This window comes from Miscanthus floridulus, chromosome 8, assembly GCF_019320115.1.
Source record: "Miscanthus floridulus cultivar M001 chromosome 8, ASM1932011v1, whole genome shotgun sequence".
NCBI lineage: Eukaryota > Viridiplantae > Streptophyta > Magnoliopsida > Poales > Poaceae > Miscanthus > Miscanthus floridulus.
This window is the reverse complement of record NC_089587.1, coordinates 224,418,664-224,444,846: the sequence shown is the minus strand read 5'-3', so window position 1 is coordinate 224,444,846 and position 26,183 is coordinate 224,418,664. Positions and strand designations below refer to the sequence as shown.

The 26,183-nt window shown below is 43.7% G+C and overlaps 1 pseudogene; it reads left to right on the top strand.

Moving 5' to 3' along the window:
- The first annotated feature begins 2,513 nt into the window (after positions 1-2,513).
- LOC136475159 (uncharacterized) lies at positions 2,514-6,176 on the top strand (annotated as a pseudogene).
- The last annotated feature ends 20,007 nt before the right edge of the window (positions 6,177-26,183 follow it).

Here is a 26,183-nt window from a genome sequence, read left to right as displayed (position 1 = left end):
CAGCGGCGGCGCGACCTAGGCAGCGCTGCCCCTTCCTCGGCCCGCAGCGGCGGCGCGGCCCCGCTCCGCGACCCACGGCAGCGCCCCCTCCATTCCAGCGGACGGCGTGCTCCTCTCACCTTCCTCGTAGTTCGGGATTGAATTTTTTATGTTTCAGGCACCGTGGAACGAACATGCCCCGATGCCAAGATTTTTTGAAAACTGGGCACCGGCCACAGCGTTAAGCACAGGTGCTTGAACGCTCTCTCTCCTTCCTTGGCACCGGCAAAAGCCTACATTGTGGCCAGTTTTACTATTCGTCTATTTGGATTCGTACCATTACAATTCGCTCTCTGCCTGAACCGTGCCATTTTTTACGGGTGTGGCTAGCGCCCGAACGTCCGCGCAGCCCGCCCCCGTCCGCCTTCGCCTCGCCCCACGCGCGCACTTTGCTCCCGTCTCTGTGCCCGCTGCGACACAGGTGGGCAAAGACCAGGGCGGTGGTGAAGGACTTATTCAGACCCTTGACGGGCAGAGGACAGTGGCCGAGAGCTGGCGAGCGCTTTCGCCATCTTTTGTCCGCTCCGACAATTTGTCGAACGCCTCGCCGTTACGCCCTCACACCATGGAGATGACGCCGTCGCGTGCGTCCTCGTCCTGGCGCGCCTTCCTCTCGTGGCACCGGCGGCGGAGCAGGGCGAGTGCGAACGCCACGGCCGCGACGCCCAGGAGATCGTCGTCGGCGTCCTTGGGTGAGGTGCCGGCAGAGCCGAAGAGCCTGGCCTCGTCCACGGCCTCCTCTTTTATGGCGTAATCTTCTCTTTATCGGATCATCCCATGATCCCGTGCGGCATGCGCCATAGCCTTTCATCTGTGATTACTCTATCGTCTACAGTACCGAAACCGAATAGTGTAGTGCATTGATCAAATGCTTTAGTGAGGATCTTGACCGAGCTTCTTCTATCTTGTTCCTTATCCTTCGTATGACTTATGCAACCAGTTATAACATAATATATATATATATATATATATATATATATATATATATATATATATATATATATATATATATATATATATATATATATATATATATATATATATATATATATATATCAGTCCTATTTGATTGGTTTTATCATCTCAACAACCAAGACAATAAAAACATGACTAAGAATATGGCATGTTCGTCTACATCATATATCTCACCAAGTCCCACCTTTAGTCGTGATCCCACTCAGGCATTCCTTCCAAAGGGGCACACATTGGACACTTGGGTTTGGGCGAGCGTGTGCTGTGTTGCATCGGAACCAGGAGTGAAGCCACACCCACCTAGAAATCAGGGTGCGGCGCATTGTGCCCCGGCCCTAAAAAGCCATAGAAAAACAATGATCATTATTTAAATTCCCACCATCTTAGAATTTATACGAAAAGTGGTATGCAAACACGATCTAAGGCCTTATTTAGATGCATGTGTATCCATCTCAATCCACATGTGTTGGAATGAAATAGAATGGAATGCACTCCAATACATGAGGATTGAGATAAATACGTACACATCCAAACCGGCCTAAACATGTCTGTGAAAAAAAACGCACACACAATGTAAACCGATCAATATATAATATGGCCTGCGTCTGCCCCACCTTGCTTCCCCTCCACGGCTCGGCTTAGGCCATGTTTAGTTCCCCATTTTTCAGAATTTGGCACTATGCAAAAAGAAGATTCCCCGTCACATCAAACTTGCGGTATATGCATAGAGTACTAAATGTTGACGAAATAAAAAACTAATTGCATAGTTTGGTTGTACTCTACGAGACGAACGTTTTGAGTCTAATTAGTCAACGATTGGACAATTATTACCAAATAAAAACAAAACGCTACAGTGTATGAACAGTGCCGCCGAATCCGGCGGCGCCGAATCGGCCTCCAGCTAAACACGGCCTTACTAGCCCTGGCCGCACGATGCAATCACCTGCTCTGCTAACGTTAGCTCCGTCGGCCGGGCCTTGTTTCTAGAACGCCATCATGGACGCATGGTGCACGGCTTGGCATGAACTGCAGCTCTCCATGGTGTGTGTCTGTGTGCGGCACCCGTGTCGCTCTCCTGTGCCGTCCGGTGCACATGCACTGCACGCGGCGCGCGGCATGCAAACCGGGCGACGACACGCGAGCCCGCCCGTGGCGTCCCTGCGCGCCCACTTGTCAAGCAAACCCCGCTCGTTGTTTCCCTTGGGCCCCGCTGACACGCAGGTTCTGAGGTTCCTCAGCGTGGGGTCCAGCTGTAAGCCACTGCATCGGGCACCAGCCAACAACAAACAACCGAGGCAAATATGGCGCCGGAACAAAGCTCCTTTTTTGAGAAACGAAAGAAAGAAACAAAAGCCGTTCGTTCATGCCTGTCTGATTCTCGTCAGTTCATCGCCACTCAAGTTACCCATCCGTTTATACGAAGTATACTACTACCGCTTCCACCTATGGCCGCATCGTATACCTATTTCCCCCCTGTTTTTCGTCCATTTTAATTCCTTCATTCTTGGACTAGTTTGCCCTGCCGAATTTGATTTTCGAAAAAGAAGAAAAAAAAACTTAACTGAACGCGAACTGCTCGGGCTTCTGTTGCGCACACTCCCTCCTCTCCTACTGGGAGAGTGGGAGTAGTATCTCTAGGCGTTTCATTGCTTTGCTCTGCATCCGCTATTAGGGATCTATAGGACTATGAGGAGAGGCACGCTGCACCTGCACGCAACAGAGGGCGGGGAGAAAGCAACACCTCGCTTCATTCTTTGATCGACTTTTGCCTTCTTCTTTTTTGGCCGGGAGGAGAGGAGAACCCTGAAGCCCAGGGAGAGGAGGATCGGCAGCGGTTGGTACGCGATGCGATTCTTCCTCTTTCTTTCTTGAGCTCAACTTCTTGGATTATTCATTCATGGATCGGTGGTTCTTGGATTGTTCTTGGAGAATTCAGGATGGAAGGTTGTAATGGCCACAGCAGCAGCAGGAGCCTTGAGAGGGCGATATCCAGGAAGGCCATGCAGGCAGGGAGCTCTGCTCCCTGTAAAACCTGGCTCATCGGCTTCTTCTGCGGCGTCTGCATCACGTGCCTGTTTGGTGTAGTCGCTCTCCCTCCACTTCGGGTCATTCAGATTCAGAGGCAGTCGGTCTATCCGCCGCTGCGGCGAGCGATCCTCTGGAATTTTACATTGGCCCAGCCCGCTGGTGATTGCTGCACACCTTGAATCTGCACTATGGTTATTTTGTTTCTGATGGAACTGGAATTCCGGTGCTCTAGTGATTATTAGTTGGATAAGGCTGTACTGTATGTGTCTGTCAGCTTATATATTGTACTGATGAAATGAAACAACCATGGGTCCATTGGCCATACTACACACTAGCCCCATCTGAACCTCATGCAATAACTAGTTTTCTGTAGCTGCATTACACTTCTTGTCAGTTTCATATGGCTGTAGAGTCTGTAGTGTAACTTGTATCAGTGGACAATCCATATTTCGCTTTTTGTTTTTCTTGTGACCATGCCTGTCAGCCTGTAACTGTAACTACTATGTTCTTTGGAGCAGATGGGGCAGCAGCAGCAACAGATGAGTTGCCTTCTGCACCAGAGAAGATGGAACAACCAACGGAAAACGAAAACATCACTGAAGATGCTAGGATAATGCACCTGTACAATTCATAGAGCACTTTGCTCAACACTGACAAAGATGGAGTCCTGAAAAGTTCAGATGGGGTCTTTAAAAGTTCAAACGTGCCACGGCCACCTCATCTGGAAGACTGCAGGACTAATGCAGAAAGAAACGAACTATTCGATAGCTATGGCGATAACAGTACATTCCCTCCATGGACGTTATGGAAAGGGTCACTTGGGCTTGAATTCTTGAGCCACAAGTATTCAGAACATGCAGATCAGCATAGGCAGCATCCTCCCTGGGTATGCGTGCGAACTTGCCTGAATTTATGACTAACTATTTTGGTGATATTCTGTATGCAAATTCTGACTCTGGATTAATGATGAAAAAAATAAAAGATTGTAGGATCTGATGAGGAGAACTATCCATTGACCAGACAAGTGCAGAGAGATATATGGACTCATCAGCACCCTCGGAACTGCAGCGATCCAAGCTTACGGTTTCTGGTTGCAGACTGGGAGAGGCTGAATGGATTTGGTATTGGCGCGCAGATCGCTGGAATGTCAGGACTTCTTGCTATTGCCATGAAAGAGAAGAGGATACTGGTTACAAACCACTACAACCGTGCTGATCACAAGGGTTGCAAAGGTGACAGCCCTGCTTCTCTTCTGGATTCTTGTTTTACAATATTATATAAAAGTGTGGTGCTACTTGCCTTTTGTACACACTGAACTTTGGTTGTACTGTATCTTTTAGGTGCCTCAAGATCTAGTTGGTCTTGCTACTTTTTTCCTGAGACATCTCCGGACTGCCGCAACCGGGCTTTTGAGCTCATGCAAAGCAAAGCCTCTTGGGCTGATGGAACCGTAAAAGTGAAGGAAAACTATACCTCCAAGGAAATTTGGCTTGGACGCATACCTAGGTACAATTCTAGTTTGATGTCAGTTCGTTTTCACAATTCTTCGCCTCTTTTCGCTTTTCACAGTCCACTTGTTTACTATTTGTCCTAGAGATAAAATTTAGAGCTGATTCCCTATCGTTTACCCTTGCCTGCTACTATTTCCAAAGGAATGCACTTCTGTAACATTTGTTGTACTGTAGGGTGTGGGGGAAACCTTGGAAATATTTGCAACCGACAACAGAGATAAATGGTAAATTGATTACAAATCATCGTAAAATGGATAGGAGATGGTGGGTAGCACAGGTGAGTATGCGCACTCTTTAGTCACAAGTTAGCGATTACACAAGACAGTTGTTCTATTAAACTGCATGACAATTCTAAAAAAACAAAACCTGTTAAATTGTACAAAGGGAATCTTACAGGCTCTTGCTCCTAATTATACTTGTTTTCCTGAAATCTCAGCTTGTCTTTAACCTTTCATGCAGGCCACAAGGTATCTAATGAGGTTCCCGACAGATTACTTGTGCGGATTACTGAATGTCGCTAGGCACTCTGCATTTGGTTTGCAAGCAGCAAAGTTGGTTCTTCAGAGTATTCAGGATGACTCACCAAAGGTTTGAAAAATCTGAAAACTGGTTTCGTGGACTCATGGTGCACCATGATTTGTTCAGATATGGTAACATCAGCACCAATACCAATATATTTTTTAAAAGAAATCCAAAAAGTTTCACAATTGCAGGTTGGCACTACTAGAACCAGATCTGATATTGAACGTCTTGTGTGGTCAGACCACAAACCATATATACCACGGCCTCTTCTCAGCATGCATGTAAGAATGGGAGACAAAGCTTGTGAAATGGCGGTGGTTGGCTTTGAGGAATACATGGAGTTGGCTGGCAACCTGCGCAAACAGTTTCCAGGTCTCAAGAACATCTGGCTTTCTACTGAAATGCAGGTAAGTCAATTCCCTCATCCAGTGTAAATCATCTGTCAAGCTTAGAAGGGAGGTGATAGTCAGTAGTCACCAATGTTTCGGGGCACTAACACTACCAAAAAAAAAAAGACTAACCCAAGCTGTGGAGTCGGCATGTACTCCACCCATTTTTCTGCCTTTAATATAATGACGTGAAGTTCTGCTGTGTGTTTGAGGAAAAAGTTTCTGCAGTGTCAATCTGACATGCTTCATTATCTAGCAAGTATATTTTACGGTCAGATGGAATTAAACTTCCCCTAATAATTTTGTATGCAGGAAGTTGTTGACAAAACAAAACTTTACCCCCATTGGAGTTTCTACTTCACAAGCGTGGTACGCCAAGGTAGCAATATGACCATGGCAATGTATGAGGCCAGTTTGGGCCGTGAGACTAGCACAAACTACCCCCTTGTGAATTTCATGATGGCCACCGAAGCGGATTTCTTCATTGGAGCACTGGGATCAACCTGGTGCTACCTAATTGATGGAATGAGAAACACTGGAGGGAAGGTAATGTCCGGCTACCTATCGGTGAACAAGGACCGGTTCTGGTAAGCGATTCAAAGGCCACTTGCGTCACCGATCATCTTGTAGCTCCACTAAATAGAGTTGTAGCCTAGTTTTCTTGTGTATGTACAGCAGTAGCATGATGCCACCTTCTCAGAATCTGAGAAGACACCTTTACCATGAAACTTCACGACTAAGTAGGAGAACAGTACCTTGTTATATCAAATCAGGTCCATATCTTTCGATCTGGTGTCCACTAAGAGCTAGCTCGATATGTTATCTCTTCTCTTGGTCCAACTTATCGTGAAAAGAGGATGCACCTACTCTATTTTTCAGTGGCGCACATTATGTTGTGGTACACGGGAGATCCAATTAAGAAAAAAATTATACCAGTATGAAAGTAACAGCTAAACCATGTAAAAAGAAGTTGACATAGACAGGTTTCTTGCACCCTGAAAACTTTCTCCTCTTTGTCAACCGTTTGATTTTTGAAGGTCTTTTTTGTTTCCTTTGAAAAGTTAGCAGGAGCATTGTGCAGTCGATGAACTGATGAAGGAGAGATTAATTTCTGATAGTAAAGGATCGCCATGCATGAACCGTTGATTCATCACCGCAGACGCTGAACTATGGCTAGCCATCTCCTGGCAGAGGAAAGATTATTGGTATGCATGATAATTGATCCCGTCCTGAAATGATATTTCAGATGTCAGCGAACTGATTCAAGCCTATGTCGTACATGCGAAAGCGAAACTAATACCAAGTGGGTGATTTCTACATAGGCAAAGGACCACTATAGCATGTGCACCCAGAACTTGCAATTCCTGGACATGAGTGATGCTCTAGTTCCTGCTCAACCATCCATCCATCCATCCACTGCTTGTGAGTGAGAGGCAGATGATGACCTGAAAGGGACTCTGTAACAGTACACTGAAGAAAAAGACGAACTGCCATCTATGTGACGTACGTAGTAGTGATGGAGTGCAACCCATCACAGAAGCAGGTAGTGGACACGAGCTCAATGAATTTAAGCTTGCTCCCCACTTGAGGGAGTGGTGAGATTCCTTTTGGATCCCATCAGCAATGCAGCAGCCCCAGAGGGGGTGCCGTGCACGAACAATGGCGCACCCGGATTACATTGGTGGTGGCGGCTTCAGGAAGGAAGGAGCCTTGCCCAGAGGAATCCATTGACCTGATGATTCAGCTTGGATGGATGGGGAGGAAGGAAATGCAGAAACTGTGCAGAGTGGATGCAGATGCATGGAGCTCTTTCGCGCTGCAGCAGTAAAAATGCACTACTGCATAGCCTGAATGGCAATGTTAGGTATCCGAAAGGTACATTCTGGGCATTACCATTTGGATGTCATGCCATCCTTACCTGAATTATATGATGCCTCCCTACGAGCTGCATAATAGCAAGTAGCCTATGCCTAGCAATGCATGAAGCCCAACTTCCCCTTATCTGAATTTTTGTGCCAGTTCATGGGAGCATGATTGAAGGTAAACCACTTTTTTGCTCTCACAATTCACAAAAGGAGAAGCTGGCATCAGATGACAGAGTATCCGAGTTGGTGATGGACTGATGCCTAGGAGGTTTTGGGGGCACCCAGCTGAGTGTGCAACAATGCTCATCTCTCTCGTGGTACATACATATGGATCATGTTGTTCAGAGATGCGCCATTGTTTTTCTTCTCCTAAAAAAGGTCAGCTCCTTGGTGCAAGAAATTCGGTTCTCTCTTAAAACTATAGGACATCAGGTGATGAGATGACAAAACGACGCATGCTGCTGACGAAGCATGCAAGATACCAACAGCTGCAGTCACCATGGACAAGACCCATGGTCGATCAGCACAATGCATGCATACGACCAGAGCATTTCTGGCGGAATTCTTTCTGGCTCCAACCTGAACTCTGAAAACTGACGACCTGTCGTGAACACATCCATCTACTGACCGTCAGTCTGTACCTCATTCTCATCATCCCATGACAGTACGACACACACAAGCAGCAGCAGCAGCAGCTACAACAAAAGAGGGAAATGATGGAAATGAAATAAAAATGACGAAAAAATAAAGGAAAAGAAAAGCAAGGAGGAAGAAAGAAGAAAATGTGGCTTTTGTGGCTTCTCTTTACAGCTGAAAACCTCTCTCATCTCATGTGCACCTTTTCCGTGTATCATCAGACCATCCAAAAGCAGGAGGAAATTGTTCCGGACAAATTTTGAGGATCATAACCAAACAACCAACTGATAAGAAGATAGACGTCAGCATCCACCACTTCTGCAGTATGCACTGTTTAGGACCTGTTTTGATCATCTAGAACTAACGAGCTGTTTGGTGCGGAGAAATGTAACGCAAACATAAATGATAATAAGCTGCGGACCTTACCAGCAGGATATACGTTTGAACTAATTTCATTTAAGTTTCCGTTTGGAACCAACCAAACAGCACGTAAAGGTTAGTCACCTAAAATTTAATTGGGTAGTATTTGGATACCAACTGAACTTTAGATAACTCATGCTTAACTAGACTACACTACCCTTGCGCATGGGAGAGAAGAGAGGTAGGTGCGAGGGCATTTATGTCTTTCCGCGTTCAATGTCAGTTTTTTAGTCTCCTTTAGCTCACATTTGTCAACTAGTGAACTAACAGCAACTAGTTGTAGTTGAACTAAGTGTAGTCCACCTATTAGTTCGCTCTTTTAAATGGATAAGAACTAAAGTTAGGTGACTAGTAATTAGTTCAGTGTATCCAAATAGGCCCTTGATTCAGTTTGACCTCTGAATTGAGCCGACACGCCCAATTAATCACCATCACTGTCAAAGCTCACAGGCCGGCATCCAGGGGCTGCAAATTCTGCAATGCCCTTTTCTCTACCATGCAAATCAAATCGACAGATCATTTTGGGATCGAAGAGATTTGGAATTCAGAGATCTGTGTGATGGTGACCTGTTTAAGCCTACTAATGTCCATAATCTGCAGTAGCAATTGGGGGCCTCTGACTGAGGACACCAGTTTGTGCACTGCCCACTTATGGACCTTGGCTATGTATACATTTATGCACCATCGTAGTCTGTTTTTTTTGTAAATGGAAATCATCTGTCTCCACTTAATTAGATCCTACATATATGCAAAGATACAATAAATTGAACAGAAAGGTTTGGTAGGGAGTGTGTGGTATATAGTACTTGTGGATTCATACATCCAGGTTGGCATGTATGCAGCTGAAAGTATAAAAAGAGTTCCACTCTGACGAGGATATCACTTCTACAGATACAACCACACCACCTACAGCTATAATACCATCCATTCCACCACCTGAGGCTAGGTCAGCAATTCACAAATTTTACACAAGAAGAGATCGAAATGTGCTCCTAATCAGGAACCTTGGAGTTGAAGACAAAGATATTTGAACTAATATTTTGTGCTGTAGTTGTGGCTGTCCACATGCCATCACCACTTGCAGCCAGCTAGAGTATAGTAGGCTAAACTATTTGTTTGTTACTTGTTAGTTGTCTAGATTCATGGAACAACCTTCGTATTAACAGTGGTAATAGACTTAGCTGGCGCCAGTACAGTGTACTAGCATGCACTGTAGCAGCAGCCATTTTGGCTATAAAAGGAGGGCTACCTCCATATGTAAGAGTTGGATTTTGTTTTAGTTCAGTTCAGTTCTTTTAGAAACTCCTGCTTATGTTGTCTCTTGTGTCGGTTAGACCAACCTCTACTCAAAGCCTCATCTTAATATTTTACTACATACTTATAATTTCAGATTGCTTGCACCTTGTTCTTGCTGGTTTTCTTCCATTTCTTGCAGGAACAGACCCTAGTGGTCTGGTCAGCTTGGTTTTGGCTAAGCCGATAACATCTCAAGGGTTGGTTCAGCGGTTGCTAGGCTATTGAAACCTCTTGGTTAGTAGCCTGGATCGTGTGAGTCACCTTCACAATTGGAAGGCATCTCATCTCAATGAAAGGTTGGGCCACTAAAGTGTCACATCACACTCACAATGCCCTATATTAGGAAAACGCCACCCATGTATATATGCTCTTCTTTTCTGAAAAAAATAAAAAGCCAATTCAGTGACCATGATGGCACTATGCGCTTTTTCTCGTAAGAGAGTATCGAAAAACGTAGTGTTATTGCTAAAAAGAGGTTAACATTATTGGTTTGGTCCATGTATCAAATTACCACCTTTTCTCATGCAGTAGCTATCAGTTGGAGCTTTGCTAAAGCGTAGACGGCATCATGCTGGAATAAACCCTTGGTTGTTGTAATGGGAGCAAAACAAAATTCAGTTGGAGCAAAAGGCTCATACAAATCTATGGACATCTCATGACCATTGCATCTCAATTTATGCGCTGTTTATCAATCTGCCGCTATGACAGCTACATTATGTAGAGCCAAAAACAGAAAGAATCTGCAGCGAAACTGAACTGAGAGACAGCAACGCAATGTGCGCATTTCGCTTCTCATCATGAGCAACATGAACTCGACAAATCCGGGGAAAAAGATTGCTTTGGTTTTGTTGCATCGATCATGGAGTCTGACGAGCCTCCGAGGGATCCATCTTTATCGCAGCTCGCTAGTTTCCAGAAACGTATGAAACTCTCCCGGATCCATGCAGGATATCCAGATAGAAGCCTGAAAGGATGCACATTCTTAGGTGGAATATCTTAAGCATGCAAAAGCCCATTTACTTACGTGAAGATTACAGACTCGTTAATTAGTAGGGTATAAAGTTAACTTGCTGCCATACAGACACTGTAAATAAATTGGGAAATAAACTTTGGGGCTAAACTTTATGAAGACAAAAGCTAAGTGTCACTAACCAACGGCCCAAGCCATGACGATTGGCTTTGCTCTACCGTTTAAGTTTGTAGCCAAATCACATAGCACTATATTGAATTAATAGAGTTTCAGAGTTTTCCATTCCAATCCATGGTGAATTAAAGTGCAATCAAGAGGAAGCTGTGTGCAATTAGCCATAGAATTGTGGCATGCATTGGTGCTTTCTGAACTTACTCACTCATACATGCTCAGAATGAAAACAAGGCGTGCACGAGTTAAATTCAGACTCATACTGCAATAACAGACTTAAACTATGGACATGTTACCAATTACGTGGCTCCTGCTGTCCTGCAACCTAAAATGGAATAGGAGACAAGGCAACTTAGCCAATGATTAGCCTATAGCCAATGATTAGCCTAAACATGGGCCGTACCAAGAGGCCAAGTGGTGGCTTGTTTTAGCTTGTTTCAGCTTATTCTCTCTCACAGAATACTATTGAATCATCCAAAACCATCCAAAATTCACTGTGCAAGGCACCAGCCGAACGCACTGAATATTTCAACACCAGCAAGATAGTGGGGTGAAGCTTTCAGGGTCGATCAGAGTGGCCTCTTTTTTCTTATTTGTGTAAGCATTGACCAATAGGGGATGGGATGGCTTAGGAGAAGAGAGAGCACTACTAATTGTTGCAGCCATGCAATGATCTTCCCATTCTGGAAAAAGGGAGGCCTCTCAACCTCTCTTTCATTTTGGGTCACACATTTATTTGTGCTCGAGTGGACACTCATGAAATGGCAGCAGCAGCAGCAGCAACAGGCATAGCAAAGGGAGGAGTAAAGGGGCTTTATTTTTGCCATGCGTTCAAGCTGAGGAGCATTTGGCCCTGAAAAAGGAGGCGTTCGCCGGTGTCTTGCAACGTTGGTGGCTTGGTGAGGTTTCTTCAGAATTGTTTAAGCTATCTCTACAAGGCTCCGATCCTCAGGCACTTGAAGTTTGCCTTTTATCCGGTTTGTGCTCAGTGACTATGCCTGTAGATTTAAGAGAGTATATGATCATACTAGACATCTAGGGTGGTTTGTATGTTAAGTATACAAGTATACATAGAGTATACGATTACACTTATTTTATATACTGCTAAATAATCCACCAAGTAAGATTTGGAGTCTTGAAGTGAGTATATAAACATACTTAAACAGATAAATGAGCATTGCTTTCGCGTAGTACAAGTTTTGTAGCACTTTGGATTCTGCTTTTGGCTTTCAGCCTTCTGTTTTTCCAAATGAGTGAAAATAAAGAGACATTTTACAACTGTTTCAAAGGATATAAAAAGAGGGTGGTATGTTTCATAATTGTTTTAATCAAACAGCGTATGGTTTTTTCGCAACACATGGCTCACACCAACATTCCTATAGCTCATAGCTTACAACTTTTTCATAACTCACACAGCTGAACCAAACATACACTATGACTTTATGATTAAACCTTGGATTCTACGGATAATAAAATTACTGGGGAGAACAATGATTTGATGATGCTGAACTTTATTATGCAAATAATGTACCATACATCTGCATTTACTAAATCATGTATATATGTCATATTTTGAGTTTCAAACTGACCACTTCGTGGAAATATTTGTTTTTAATATAAAAAAGGACCGGCACAAGTATGTTTTTTGTTCATATTCTCACACGGTAGAGAATTTATAATTTCCAACGGTACGTCTCTTTCCTCATCTTTTTTCAAAACGAACAAACATATGAGACTCTTTGAGATAGAAAAATCGGCATATCGCCGGTGGTGGTGGACTCATATTTTGTAGTCTGAGCGAACTTTTAAAACAACCATTAGTTTCTTATCAATGCTTGACTATTTCACACTGTTTTTTAAATTTTCATAGTATACTTATTTGATGTCATAATCTTTATAATTCTCTATATAATTTTGATCAAACTTGAGATATTTTGACTCTCTCCAAAAAAGTTAAAATAACTTATAATTTGAAACAGAGGAAGTATGTCTCATTGACATGTGCAGGTTCACGGACACTCACCGAGGAGGCAAGGAGATCGTCGTACCCTAGATCCATCCATACCGTGCACATCGTATTCAACTAATAGGGTGTTTGGTTTGAGGAGTCATCCAATCCTAGATGAGGTGATGCATCATATGAGTTTATTCCTTAAATTTTGAGTAATTATTAGCTGGTGAGGAACGAGATGATGATGCATCAACATATTCTATTCCACAAATGAAACAAAAAAAAGTGAGGAATAAGTATGCGATGGACCACCTCATTCCTCAGATCAGACACATCCTAAATGAAATGGCCGTAGTAACAGCAAGGCTAATAATACAACCGGCTTGCTGGCTGTAAGGTTCTTTACAGCCTTCTCTCAGTCCACCCATATAATAGTTAGTTTTTCACTAATAATACATGGCCCACTCGTCTCTCTCACAGAGTTTCTTGATTTTTATGGCTAAGCCGTAGTCCGCGCTTCTCCTCTCTCCTTCACCTCAGCATTTAGCCAGGTTACAGCCTGTTGTTTTACTTGCTCTAATACAACGTGTCAAACCTGAGGTTTGATTCTAAGTTATTGTTTGGTTGTCGCCTCTTTCATCGTTGGCTAGACTATTATCCTTCTGTTTATACACGAGCCCTAATTATAATATGGGGCTCTTGCATCCATACCCCTATTTTATATCGATATTGTGATTTTATCCCTGTTTTTATAACTTTGTGAATTTGCCCCTGCTAATTCAAAATGAAGCACCACTTTGCCCCTATTTCGTCATCCTCCCCTAATGGTGTTAACTTTTGTACCAAAGGACAAATATGCCCTTGTGATTTTACCCTCCCTATCGCTCTGCGTCTCCCAGCCCGACACAAGGGGTGGCGGCGGCTGCACTCTCTCCTCACGTATGCGCCCCCCTCCCCCTCCCTCCCCCTTCCTCTCCCTCTCCAGCCCGGCGGCGCCTCACCACTCCACTCCCAACGGCGTTCCTCCCCCCAGCAGCGCGGTGGCTGGAGCTCGTGGTGGCACGGTGGTGAGGGCTGCAGCCGCGTCCCTCGCGGCTCGAGGCGGGTGATGCGGCAGGAGCCGAGATCCAGCGACGCTCCTCCGCTCCCCCGGCCAGATCTAGTGGCGGTGCGGGGGATCGAGCCCCCTCTCTCCTCCCTCCGGCGATGGTGTGGCGCGTGGACTACGGATCCGGTGGCAGCTCAGTGCGGGGACGTCGGATCCGGTGGCGCACGGGGAGCCCCCTATCTCCTCCCTCCAGCGACGGCGCGGCATGGGGGCCGAGGAGCTCCTCTGTCTCCTTCTCCGGCGGCGTGGATCTGGGCGAGGAGGTCCTCCCTCTCCCTCAAGCCCGCCGGCCATGCCGCGACGCCCGCCCAGCGGCACCCGCCGCGCCGTGAGCTCGCACGGCCGCAGTGCCCGCCCAGCCGCGCTCCCGACGCGGCCGCCGCACCCACCGCAGCACCCGCCTTGCCGCGCCCACCGCGCCGCGAGCCCGCTGGCCGTGCCTCCCCCGTCGATGTCGCGCGCCCTGCCCAATAGACACTGGTGGACACGGTGCGGATGGGATAACTGTGATAAGGGCATTTCAGTCATTTCGCATCTGATTTTATGTGTTTTATTTTTTTTAAATCATTTAATCAGCCTCTAAATAACGGACATCCAAACCAGGGGTAAAATCACAAAGTTGAAAAAATAAGGGTAAAATCACAATTGAACTTCTGGACAGGGGCAAAAACACCGTTTTCCCTTATAATATCAACGTTGAGAGAGTGGTCCTGTGTACTTGAGCGTAGGCACCGGAGTGTTTAAGGGCGCGTTTGGTCGGGCTCCCGCCGGCTCTGGCTCCCACACTGTAGCGCGCAGGAGCTGGAGCCGGAGGAGCAAAAAAACGAGCTTCTCCGGCTCCGGCGCTGTCAGTGAGAGAGGAAAGGAGGAGAGAGAAAAACAGCTCCGGTGAACAGTGTCGTTATAGGAGATGAACATGGGAGGAGTCAGAGGAGCCGGAGCCGCTCGGAGCCCGGCCAAACAGGCTCTAAATCCGATCTGCTGGAGTGCTGGTCCTTCTCTATATATCGCCGTTGTATGGTATTCTAGTTAATTTGGCCACTATTTTTCTATTAAAAATTTATAATATAGTATCAAATAATCATGATATTATGAAATTAGATTTTTATGTTTCCAAAGTTAAGAATTTGAAAACTATTGGTGGTCAAAGTTCTTAAAATTGACCATATTTTGGCCAAACATAAGCATCTGTGACCGCAATGAGTATGTGTAGCCATCCTGAGCTGCGCATACTTTTACTTTTATATTCCTGATGACGAGGGATTACGTACTGAAGGTTTAATTAATCAATGTTTTATAAAGTCAACCTGAATTTTCATGAAGATATGCAACGCAGTGCATCCATGATTTGTGAAAATGAAAGCATGCATGGAAGAGGGGAGGTAAGAGGTATATAAAAGTCTACATGGTACACGAGGGTACAATAGAAAAACGTTCATTCCACCAAAACATGCACACGGTACTAGTTGTGGGGAAAAAACACGTGTCCTAGGTCGCATATATATCGGAATAACTAGCGTCCGGACGTCCGGTCTCGGGCTCCGTCCAGACGCAGCTCTGCTGCACCATGTCCTGTCTCCCGCGTAACAGGGGAGCCCGCTTGCTCGCCGTGTCCGCATGGGGTCTCAACCTCGTCGCGCCCGCGTCACCCACCATAGCCAGGCTCTGCATCTCCGTCGCGCGAGGAGATGCCACAAGCTTCTGCTCCATGACCTCCGGGGCCAGCGAAGGCAGCATGTCGTAGCGAACGCCTGCGCGTCCTCCGGTGGAGCGCTGCCCTAGCTTACCGCCGATGCCGCCATGGCTCCCGCAATAGCTCTCTCTTCCTCGCTAAGCAACCCAACATTGAGTTCTACTTTTGCAACACTCGGATGAAACAATTGCAACATACGACTGAAACAGATGAAACATTTGGAACATACACTTGCAACATAGTCATTGTAACATATGCAACATCCAGATAGAACACTTGCAACATACATCTGAAACAGATGAAACATATGGAACATGTTGTTGCAACATATGTGTGAAACATACGTAAACATCCGGATCAAAACGCTTGCAACATGCCTATGGAACACTTGCAACATGTGCAACATCCACAATCTACTTTTGCAACATCCATAAGAAACAACTGCAACATACGTTTGAAATGACTGAAACACCTTAAACATACATTTGCAACATAGGGGAGGGGAAGCCTGGGCTGGTCGATTCCAGCAGTCGAGGTCGGAGTCGGCTGCGAGCGGCGGTGCAAGAGCACCACCAACACCCAGCACTAGCTGCGCGCGCGAGCACCACCACCAGCTAGCGCCACCAGCACCACCGGCCTTTGCTCAGCCTGGCGGGCGTGCTACAAGAGAGAGCGGGAGGCGTGGCGCACAACCAAAGAGAGGAGTGAGGTGCAGGTGGGGCGCGCGACGGGCAGGGGAGAGGAGCGAGGAGCAAGCGGCGCAGGGTCAAGGTGCTGTGGGATTCCTCCGAGTGGAGTGAACGATAAGAGATGGTGGGAATCAAAGTTGTGGTGCACGTCACGCCACTCGTCCGTCTGGAGGGAGTCACCGGTGTCGGACGTTCTGTTTGTGGCATTATTGCATATATATACTGTACTCCATAGTTGCGACAATGTATGGACCCACTCGTCAGTTGTGCAGGGCAGATCACATGCATGTGTTTGAACTGAGATATGTGTTACCGTCTGCATAGTTATAAAAAAACCGTCTGCAAGAGCATTGGTATCCTTGTCATCACCTGTCAATATTCTTGTCAGTGAACTCAAAGCCTTATTTATTTGATGAAATATAAGTTGTGCACGTAGTTTCTGACCGAGAGGGAAAAATAAACTAATAAATTAAGGAACAAGAACAAATGATGCATTGCCCTTAACTTGATGCATGTGAGCTTTCAGTCCTATTTTTTAACGTAAAGCTGGCAGGAGTTTTGCCAGAATTATATTAGTAGAGGAGGCATGTTTGTGCTAATATAAACTCATAGAAGTGACGAACAGAAACGAAAAGTAACGGACGACATAAAACTGTACAAGGCCATGAATGGTCTTTCAGTCCTATGATGACTTGCATTGCTGAATTTATGCTATCTATGTATCTGTCTACAGGCTAGCCTTTTGTGGTTCGTGCTGAGGCTTGGCTCCCAGCATGGATTGGAAGACTAAGGGCCGGTTTAGTTCACGAAATTTTTGGCGAAATGCTACTGTAGCTTTTTCGTTGTTATTTGACAAACAGTGTCTAATCATAGTCTAATTAGGCTTAAAAGATTCGTCTCATGGATTTCGTCTAAACTGTGTAATTAGTTTTATTTTTTATTTATATTTAATGCTTCATGCATGCGTCCAAAGATTCGATGTGACGGGAAATCTTGAAAAATTTGGCGTTTTGGGTGGAACTAAACAGGGCCTAACACTAGCAAGCAGCTTTTCCGGCGCCGGCGCCGGTGCCGTGCAGCGTGCATGCATACTAGTGATTTGCGCGCGCGAGTCACTGGCCGTGCTTGTATCTAGGCAACGGAGAATTCGCAATGGAAAAGCACTGATAGTGAATGCAACAGGTATTTGCCTGCACCGTTCAGCTAATCGGAAGTCCAGCGATGTATTCTAAAATAGCTGCGATCACGTGCGATGTGTCGAAACAGCACATATATATTTTACGCGAGACATAAAGAGTGTTCAAATAGTACTTAGTCTTACACGAGACAGACCTACACTGACACGTTAGATATCTAAGCAGTATATATATTTTACATAGAACAGTCTTAGGACAGAAGACAAAGGAGACATACACTGCAAGATGGCACAACATAGCATACTGCATACAGCAAAAGTCATAGTAGCAGATGATAAGATGTAGCCCCTAAGGAAATTGGCATATGCTTGAGAGGCTGCCCTGATCTCCAGTGCCATAGGAGCACAATGCTTAGCACATATCATAGGAGCACAGTGTTAGCTATAATATTTAAGGAAAGTAGCTACTGCTCTTGAGCTTCACCTGATCTTGGTTATGAAATGTCAATGTATTGAAGCTTTGGGTTCTAGTTGAATATCACCTCTACGCTGCTGCTCATAAGTTTCTTCAAGGATCTCCGTACCCACGTCGAATTCTTCCGCTGGTATACAAACGTAAGAAAAAGTGTTCATTGAAGTAAATTGGCAGCGAGAATGGTAAATGACATATAAGATTATTGTTTGCTCTATCTATAAAAAAAGATGATCATCTGTTCATTACCTGTGCTACCACCGAAGCATAGTTTTTTTATGTTTGTATGTAGGTCTGTTGAATCAGAGTGACCGCAAAGGTGAACCTTAATGAAACTATTTTTGTAATATCCCGTGAAAATGTGCGAGTAGCTGTGGCTGCAACCTGTTTTCTCTTGACTATAATTTTCCTGACCTTCAAACTCTAATATGTAAATAGTATATCAATAATAACATATTAGTAATATAGAGGTTACATCTTATTTTGTGTTATTTTCTAATTTGCATACAGAGTTTTTTTAGGATGTCATACATAGTGCATCTGCTTAAAATGGTCCAGACCCTGAAAAAAGAGTGATTAAAATACCCCAGCTAGAAGCAGTGTTTCCACTCTATTCTTGGCTTGATATGCTCCTATTAATATCAATAATCGGATGCCTGATTCTAGGATTTTCCAAAAGCAGTAAAATGACAATTAAATTACTTGGGTAAGTCTTTGCCGGGCTCCAAACAATAATAATATTTAGTTTAGCTTCAACCTCAATATACACCTGGCAAATAGACGTTTACAAAAATAGAAAGCAAATCAATTTGTAGGGCACATTCATAGGACAACACTAAAATGCTAGCGAAACGTATAGAAGGACAGGTTACTGGTGCTTAATTGCTCTCAAACTTCAACCTCGCATAATATAATAGGATATACTCAAAGCATCAGATGATTCAGTGTCAAAAACTACAGAGTTGAACATATAATCATAAATATATTTTATAGACCGGCTATCCATTTGCTTCCTATGCGATAATAACCGTATGACCAGACTATAATTAACAACAAAAAAGAGCTGGCATGAAACATTGTTCGTGCTTTCAGTTCTAGACCTTCTTGAACACCAGGCAACATTTAACCCAATTACCCAATATTGTTAATAAAATGTTTATTTTGTTGGCATACATTTAACCCAACATGCTTTATATGCAACACATCGGTTGGTTGTGACAAGAAAAAAAAATATAAACACTGTAAGGTAGCTATCAGTTCAGAGCATATAGAGAAGAAAGACCGAGACTTAAATAATTTCTAATAAAATCTAATTTTAGAGAATGCGTCAAGTAATCATGCGTTGGACCTGAACACTTATGTTATTGTTGATATACTATTTATAGATTAGGACCAATCATTTATGACTTTCATACAAGGTTAGGACCAATCATACATTTACCAATAGACCGATGCAGCTCTTGCTCCGGGTACCATTCCTTCCCCTCTTGCTTTTTATCCGTCTAACAATCATTCCATGAAGAAATTAAAAAAAGTGTGTGAATGAAACCTAGATTCAAGGAGCAATCTGATAGAATATATGATGGGAGGAACCAAACTGCGATTATTGTAGGATGAGAGCACATTAGGTACTGAAATTATTGTAGTGGTTTGCGTGCGCCCATGCGCGCCGAACAGAAAGCTAGATTTCTAAACCATGCAAGACGTTCAAATACTACATATATATTACATTAGACATACATAAGACGGATTTCTAAACCGATATGCAAGGTGTCTAAATAGTACATATATCTTGAGACAGTCCTAGGAAAGGAAGCCAAGGAGGCATAAGGTCAATTGCCCACAATTAACTAGAATTTGCCACAAAACAGAGTAAGGAACACAAGGTCAATCCTAAGAGCAGAATCTCTAGACTGAATGCTGAGATGCTTTGTAAAGAAATATGTACCTAAGGAGGTAATTGTCGGGGACCAATACTAGGGTACCCGAAGAGGATGAGCTAATGGTCATCAACATTAATTCATCCGAATAGTCAAAGAGCGCGACTACAGCTCTAACCGACCCCTAGGTGTGCGGGCTCCGCCTCGCCCGACCTCTAGGTTGGGGGCCCCGCCTCGCTCGACCTCTAGGTCGAGGGCTCCATCTCGTCCGACCCCGAGGCCACGGGCTCCGTCTCGCCTGACCCCAAGGCCATGGGCTCCGCCTCGCTCGACCCTTAGGTTTATGCTCCGTCTCGCCCGACCCCTTGGGTGCGGGCTCTGTCTCGCCCGATAGGGACCCATACCGCCGCCAACCACTCTAGGTCCAAGCGTACGGGCCTGGGTCAAAATTCTGACACCAAGAAAGAGACCGGCATGCCCCAATGTAACCCATGGCCATGACGGGCCATACCTAAGAATTCACATCAAGAACAGTGTCGGGCGTGCCGGTGCTATTCTGCCTAACCCTCGTACGAACGCTGACAGGCGCGTCAGTTCACCACGACGCCCGTCGGGATGGAATGGGACACCATGATCGGCAGATGACGCCTACGCATGGCGCCAGTGACGAATAGGGCCGTGATGTGGAGCCGTCCCTATTGACATCTACAGGACCAACGGGACCCATATAAAGGAGAAGAAGGACCCGACAATCCTGGAAGCCTTCCTCTCTCTCGTTTCTTCTCCTTTTCCTCCGCTATAACCCGGGTATCGCCGGAACGTTCTCTTCCCCGCTACGGAGAATTCATCCCGTCCTCGTCCCTGTCCCCGTTAACTGTCTCGGGTATAGATTCTTGCCCATCCCCGTACCCATCGAGCATCGGTCGGATAACAGATACCCGACGGGTATTGCATACCCGATAAACAAGGACACTTGGGGACACAACTTTGTAATCGGAGACGTTTATTCTTCACCCGGGTATAAGTGTCGGAGTCTTGGAGATGACGAGGAGAAGGAGCGAGGTTGCGAGGAGGACGAGCCAAGGTGTCAGAGTCCCGGGTATAAGTTTGGGTGCAAGGGTAAGAAACTCTATTCCAGGGTGTCGGCTCAACGCCCGCGGGGTGTTAGCACCCAAACTTCACCACCCTTGATCAAATGTGCCAACCACCAAGTGTATCACCTTGTGCACATGTGTTAGCATATTTTCACAAACATTTTCAAGGGTGTTAGCACTCCACTAGATCCTAAATGCATATGCAATGAGTCAGAGCATCTAGTGGCACTTTGATAACCGCATTCCGATACGAGTTTCACCCCTCTTAATAGTACGGCTATCGATCCTAAACGTGATCACACTCACTAAGTGTCTTGATCACCAAAACAAAATGGCTCCTATAATTTATACCTTTGCCTTGAGACTTTTGTTTTTCTCTTTTTTCTTTCCAAGTCCGAGCACTTGATCATCACCATGGCATCACCATCATCCTGTTATGATCTTTATTTGCTTCACCACTTGGAGTGTGCTATCTATATCATGATCACTTGATAAACTAGGTTAGCACTTAGGGTTTCATCAATTCACCAAAACCAAACTAGAGCTTTCAGCTGCCGACCGCGCTCATGGAAGATGCATATTTGAACTTTTAGCACTAACTGATACGACCATTTCAATTGCAGGAATGGAAGGAGCCATGGGCTCATGGTACCTTGTTCGGAGGGATGATTACTGTCGGTGTTTTCGGAACACCGACGAGTAAATTTGTATAGGAAATTGCAGGAATTGCAGGAATGGAAGGAGCCATTTCAATTTGAAGCTTGCACATATTCTTAGATAGGAAATATAGGAGACAATGTCTACCAAATGATGCTAAGGTATAAAAGATGGACCTTTGAAGCGTGATACCAATCGGAGTGCACCAATATACCATCCTTAGCACCATGATTAGCTTGATACCACATGGAAAACGACTTGGAAATGAAATCATTAGATATCCTATGCAAGCTAGTTTTTCATTTCATCATTCAAGCCTACAACTAGCATACACCACACAAACATGGATATTAAAATTTAAAACTTGTGTCATGCAAGCAAACATGTGAAATGCACCATACAAGTTCATGAGCTTGCTCCCCCTACTCAAGATTTTAATTGATTCCTTTCCTTTGTCATATCTCTCCTCCTTTGTTGTCTTTTTACTATCTTTGTTTTTCTCCCCATAACACTAGTATCTTTATTTCTCCCCCTATCACTTATATATTTGTTTCTCTCCCCCTTTGTCATCAATGACCACAAAGGTTCAAAAAATAGATAGGTTGAGATTATCAATGTCAATCAATGGGGTGAGGATTATATTCCCAAATTTGGTTTAAACTAGAATATTTGCCAAAGATATTTAACTCGGTTTGATCCAAGGACAAGCTTCTTCACACCTCCAAATAAGGGTTATCTTGTACCATGTTGAGTTAAACACTTAGAGCTCATTTTTTAGATTAAACACTAGGTTTACAAGCCCACAAAAAGTCATATGGTAACACTAGATCAAGTCAAGCATAGAAGCAATAGTGATACCATATAAACATCAAATTCATTTGATTTTCATGAATGAGCCTAATAAAATAGAGAGATGACTAGATGCACTAAACATGTCCTTAACAAGGATGTATGCCATGCCAATCATCTTTTACCTTGGATTGCTCGAGGAGAGGCATGTCATATGGGTCGGGGTGCATCAACACATATTTGAGAAATCCAATATGTTCAACTCATTCCTTAGCTTGCAAAACCTTTTCTCATCCAATGGCTTGGTGAATATATCGGCAAGTTAATCTTCGGTGCCTACACTCTCAATGCAAATGTCCCCTTTTTGTTGGTGATCTCTTATGAAATGGTGACGGACATCAATGTGCTTTGCTCTTGCATGTTGAACTGGACTGTTGGTCAACTTGATTGCACTCTCGTTGTCACATAGCAATGGCATTTTCTTGAACTTGATTCCAAAATCACTCAAAGTGGCCTTCATCCAAAGTATTTGTGCACAACAACTACCGGCGGATATGTATTCGGCTTCGGCGGTTGATAATGCAACACTATTTTGCTTCTTTGATGACCATGAAACAAGTGATCTTCCCAATAATTAACATGTGCCCGAGGTGCTCTTCCTTTCAACCTTGCATCCTGCATAATCCGAGTCGGAGTAACCAACTAGCTCAAACTTTGCTCCTTTGGGATACCACAAGCCAATATTTGGTGTATGCTTCGAGTACCTCAATATTCTCTTTATAGCCTTCAAATGACTTTCTCTTGGTGAGGCTTGAAATCTTGCACACATGCATACACTAAACATGACATCTGGCCTTGATGCGGTCACATAGAGTAGGCTTACAATCATAGATCAATATAATTTTTGATCCACCATATTTCCACTTGCATCACTATCTAAGTTTCCATTTGTTCCCATTGGTGTGCTAATGACTTTGCTATCACTCATGCCAAACTTTTTGATCATGTCCTTGATATACTTGCCTTGACTTACAAAAGTACCATTCTTCAATTGCTTGATTTAAAGACCAAGAAAGTAACTCAACTGTTCAGCCATGGACATCTCAAACTCATTAGCCATCATCTTTCCAAACTCATCACAAAAGTCTTGATTGGTTGATCCAAATATGATGTCATCTACATAGATTTCAATATAAATAAATCTTTTCCAATCTTCTTTATGAAAAGAGTGGTGTCAACCTTGCCCATTGTGAACTCCTTAGAGAGTAGGAAGTCCCTCAATCTCTCATACCATGCTCTAGGTGCTTGCTTCAAGTCATACAATGCCTTCTTCAACTTGTACACATGGTTGGGCTTCTTATCATCTTTAAAACCGGGAGGTTGCTCAACATATACTTCTTCATTGATGTAGCCATTGAGAAATGCACTCTTAACATCCATTTGATAGAGCTTAATGTTGTGGGCACAAGCATAGGATAGCAAGATTCTAATTGCTTCCAATCTAGCAACCGGGGCATATGTTTCTTCAAAGTCAAGACCTTCAACTTGTGTATAGCTTTGTGCTACCAATCTTGCTTTGTTTCTTAGTACTATCACATCTTGATCTTGCTTGTTTCTAAAGACCTATTTGATTCCAATTGCATTGTGTTCCTTTGGTATTTCTACTAATTCCTATACTTAATTTCTTATGAAGTTATTTAACTCTTCATACATAGCATTCACCCAATCAACATCCTTTAAAGCTTCATCTATCTTCTTTGGTTCAATGGATGACACAAATGAGAAGTGTTCACAAAATGATGCCAATCTTGATCTTGTTTGTACACCTCTTGAAATATCACCAATGATAGTGTCCAATGGATGATCTCTTGCAACATTGGTTGGTTGGAGGATTGGAACTTGATTGCTTGCACTTGCTTGATCATTTGGTTGAGATGATGTACTATCCACTTGATCTTGTTCATTGTCATGAGAGCCACTTATACTAGCTTGATTTGTATCATCTTGCACATTTGAGTTGGAGAGCACTTGCACTTGATCATCTTCATCATCATTCACTTGCCTAGGCCTCAATTCACCAATATCCATATTCTTCATGGCATTTGAAAGTTGAATGCCTCTAACATCTTCCAAGTTCTCATTCTCTACTTGTGAACCCTTGGTTTCATCAAATTCAACATCATAAACTTCCTCAAGAGTACCACTATCCAAATTCCAAGCTCTATATGCTTTGCTTGTAGTGGAATAACCAAGTAGGAATCCTTCATCACATTTCTTATCAAACTTGCCCAATATAGTGCCTTTCTTTAAGATATAGCATTTGCAACCAAAGACCAAAAATATGCAATGTTGGGCTTGCTACCATTCAAGAGCTCATAGGGTGTCTTCTCTTTCAATGGGTGACAATCTGCCGGTGGAGATTCTTACCCTTGCACCCAAACTTCACCACCCTTGATCAAATGTGCCAACCACCAAGTGTATCACCTTGTGCACATGTGTTAGCGTATTTTCACAAACATTTTCAAGGATGTTAGCACTCCACTAGATTCTAAATGCATATGCAATGAGTTAGAGCATCTAGTGGCACTTTGATAACCGCATTCTGATACGAGTTTCACCCCTCTTAATAGTACAGCTATCAAACCTAAATGTGATCACACTCTGTAAGTGTCTTGAACACCAAAACAAAATGGCTCCTACAATTTATACCTTTGCCTTGAGCCTTTTGTTTTTCTCTTTCTTCTTTCCAAGTCCGAGCACTTGATCATTACCATGGTATCACCATCATCAAGTTATGATCTTCATTTGCTTCACCACTTGAAGTGTGGTACCTATATCATGATCACTTGATAAACTAGGTTAGGACTTAGGGTTTCATCAATTCACTAAAACCAAAGTAGAGCTTTCAATCTCCCCCTTTTTGGTAATTGATGACAACCCTTATATAAAGATATGAATTAAAATTCAATTGAATCCATGTTGCTTGTCCAAGCATTTTTACCATTTGTAAAAGGATATGGACAAGTTTTATGAACCCCATATGGTAGCAATTGCTCCCCCTACATATGTGCTAAGAGTTTGGATTGAAGTTTGCACATATTCTTAGATAGGAAATATAGGAGACAATGCCTACCAAATGATGCTAAGGTATAAAAGATGGACCTTTGAAGCGTGATACCAATCGGAGTGCACCAATATACCATCCTTAGCACCATGATTAGCTTGATACCACTTGGAAAACAACTTGGAAATGAAATCATTAGATATCCTATGCATGCTAGTTTTTCATTTCATCATTCAAACCTACAACTAGCATGCGCCACACAAACATGGATATTAAAATTTAAAACTTGTGTCATGCATGCAAACATATGAAATGCACATTCAAATGCACCATACAAGTTCATGAGCTTGCTCCCTCTACTCAAGATTTTAATTGATTCATTTCCTTTGCCATATCTCTCCCCCTATGTTAAATTCTCCCCCTTTGTTGTCTTTTTACTATCTTTGTTTTTCTCCCCATAACACTAGTATCTTTATTTCTCCCCCTATCACTTATATCTTTGTTTCTCTCCCCCTTTGTCATCAATGACTACAAAGGTTCAAAAATAGATAAGTTGAGATTATCAATGTCAATCAATGGGGTGAGGATTATATTCTCAAATTTGGTTCAAACTAGAATATTTGCCAAAGATATTTAACTCGGTTTGATCCAAGGCCAAGCTTCTTCATACCTCCAAATAAGGGTTATCTTGTACCATATTGAGTTAAACACTTAGAGCTCATTTTCTAGATTAAACACTAGGTTTACAAGCCCACAAACAAGTCATATGCTATCACTAGATCAAGTCAAGCATAGAAGCAATAGTGATACCATATAAACATCAAATTCATTT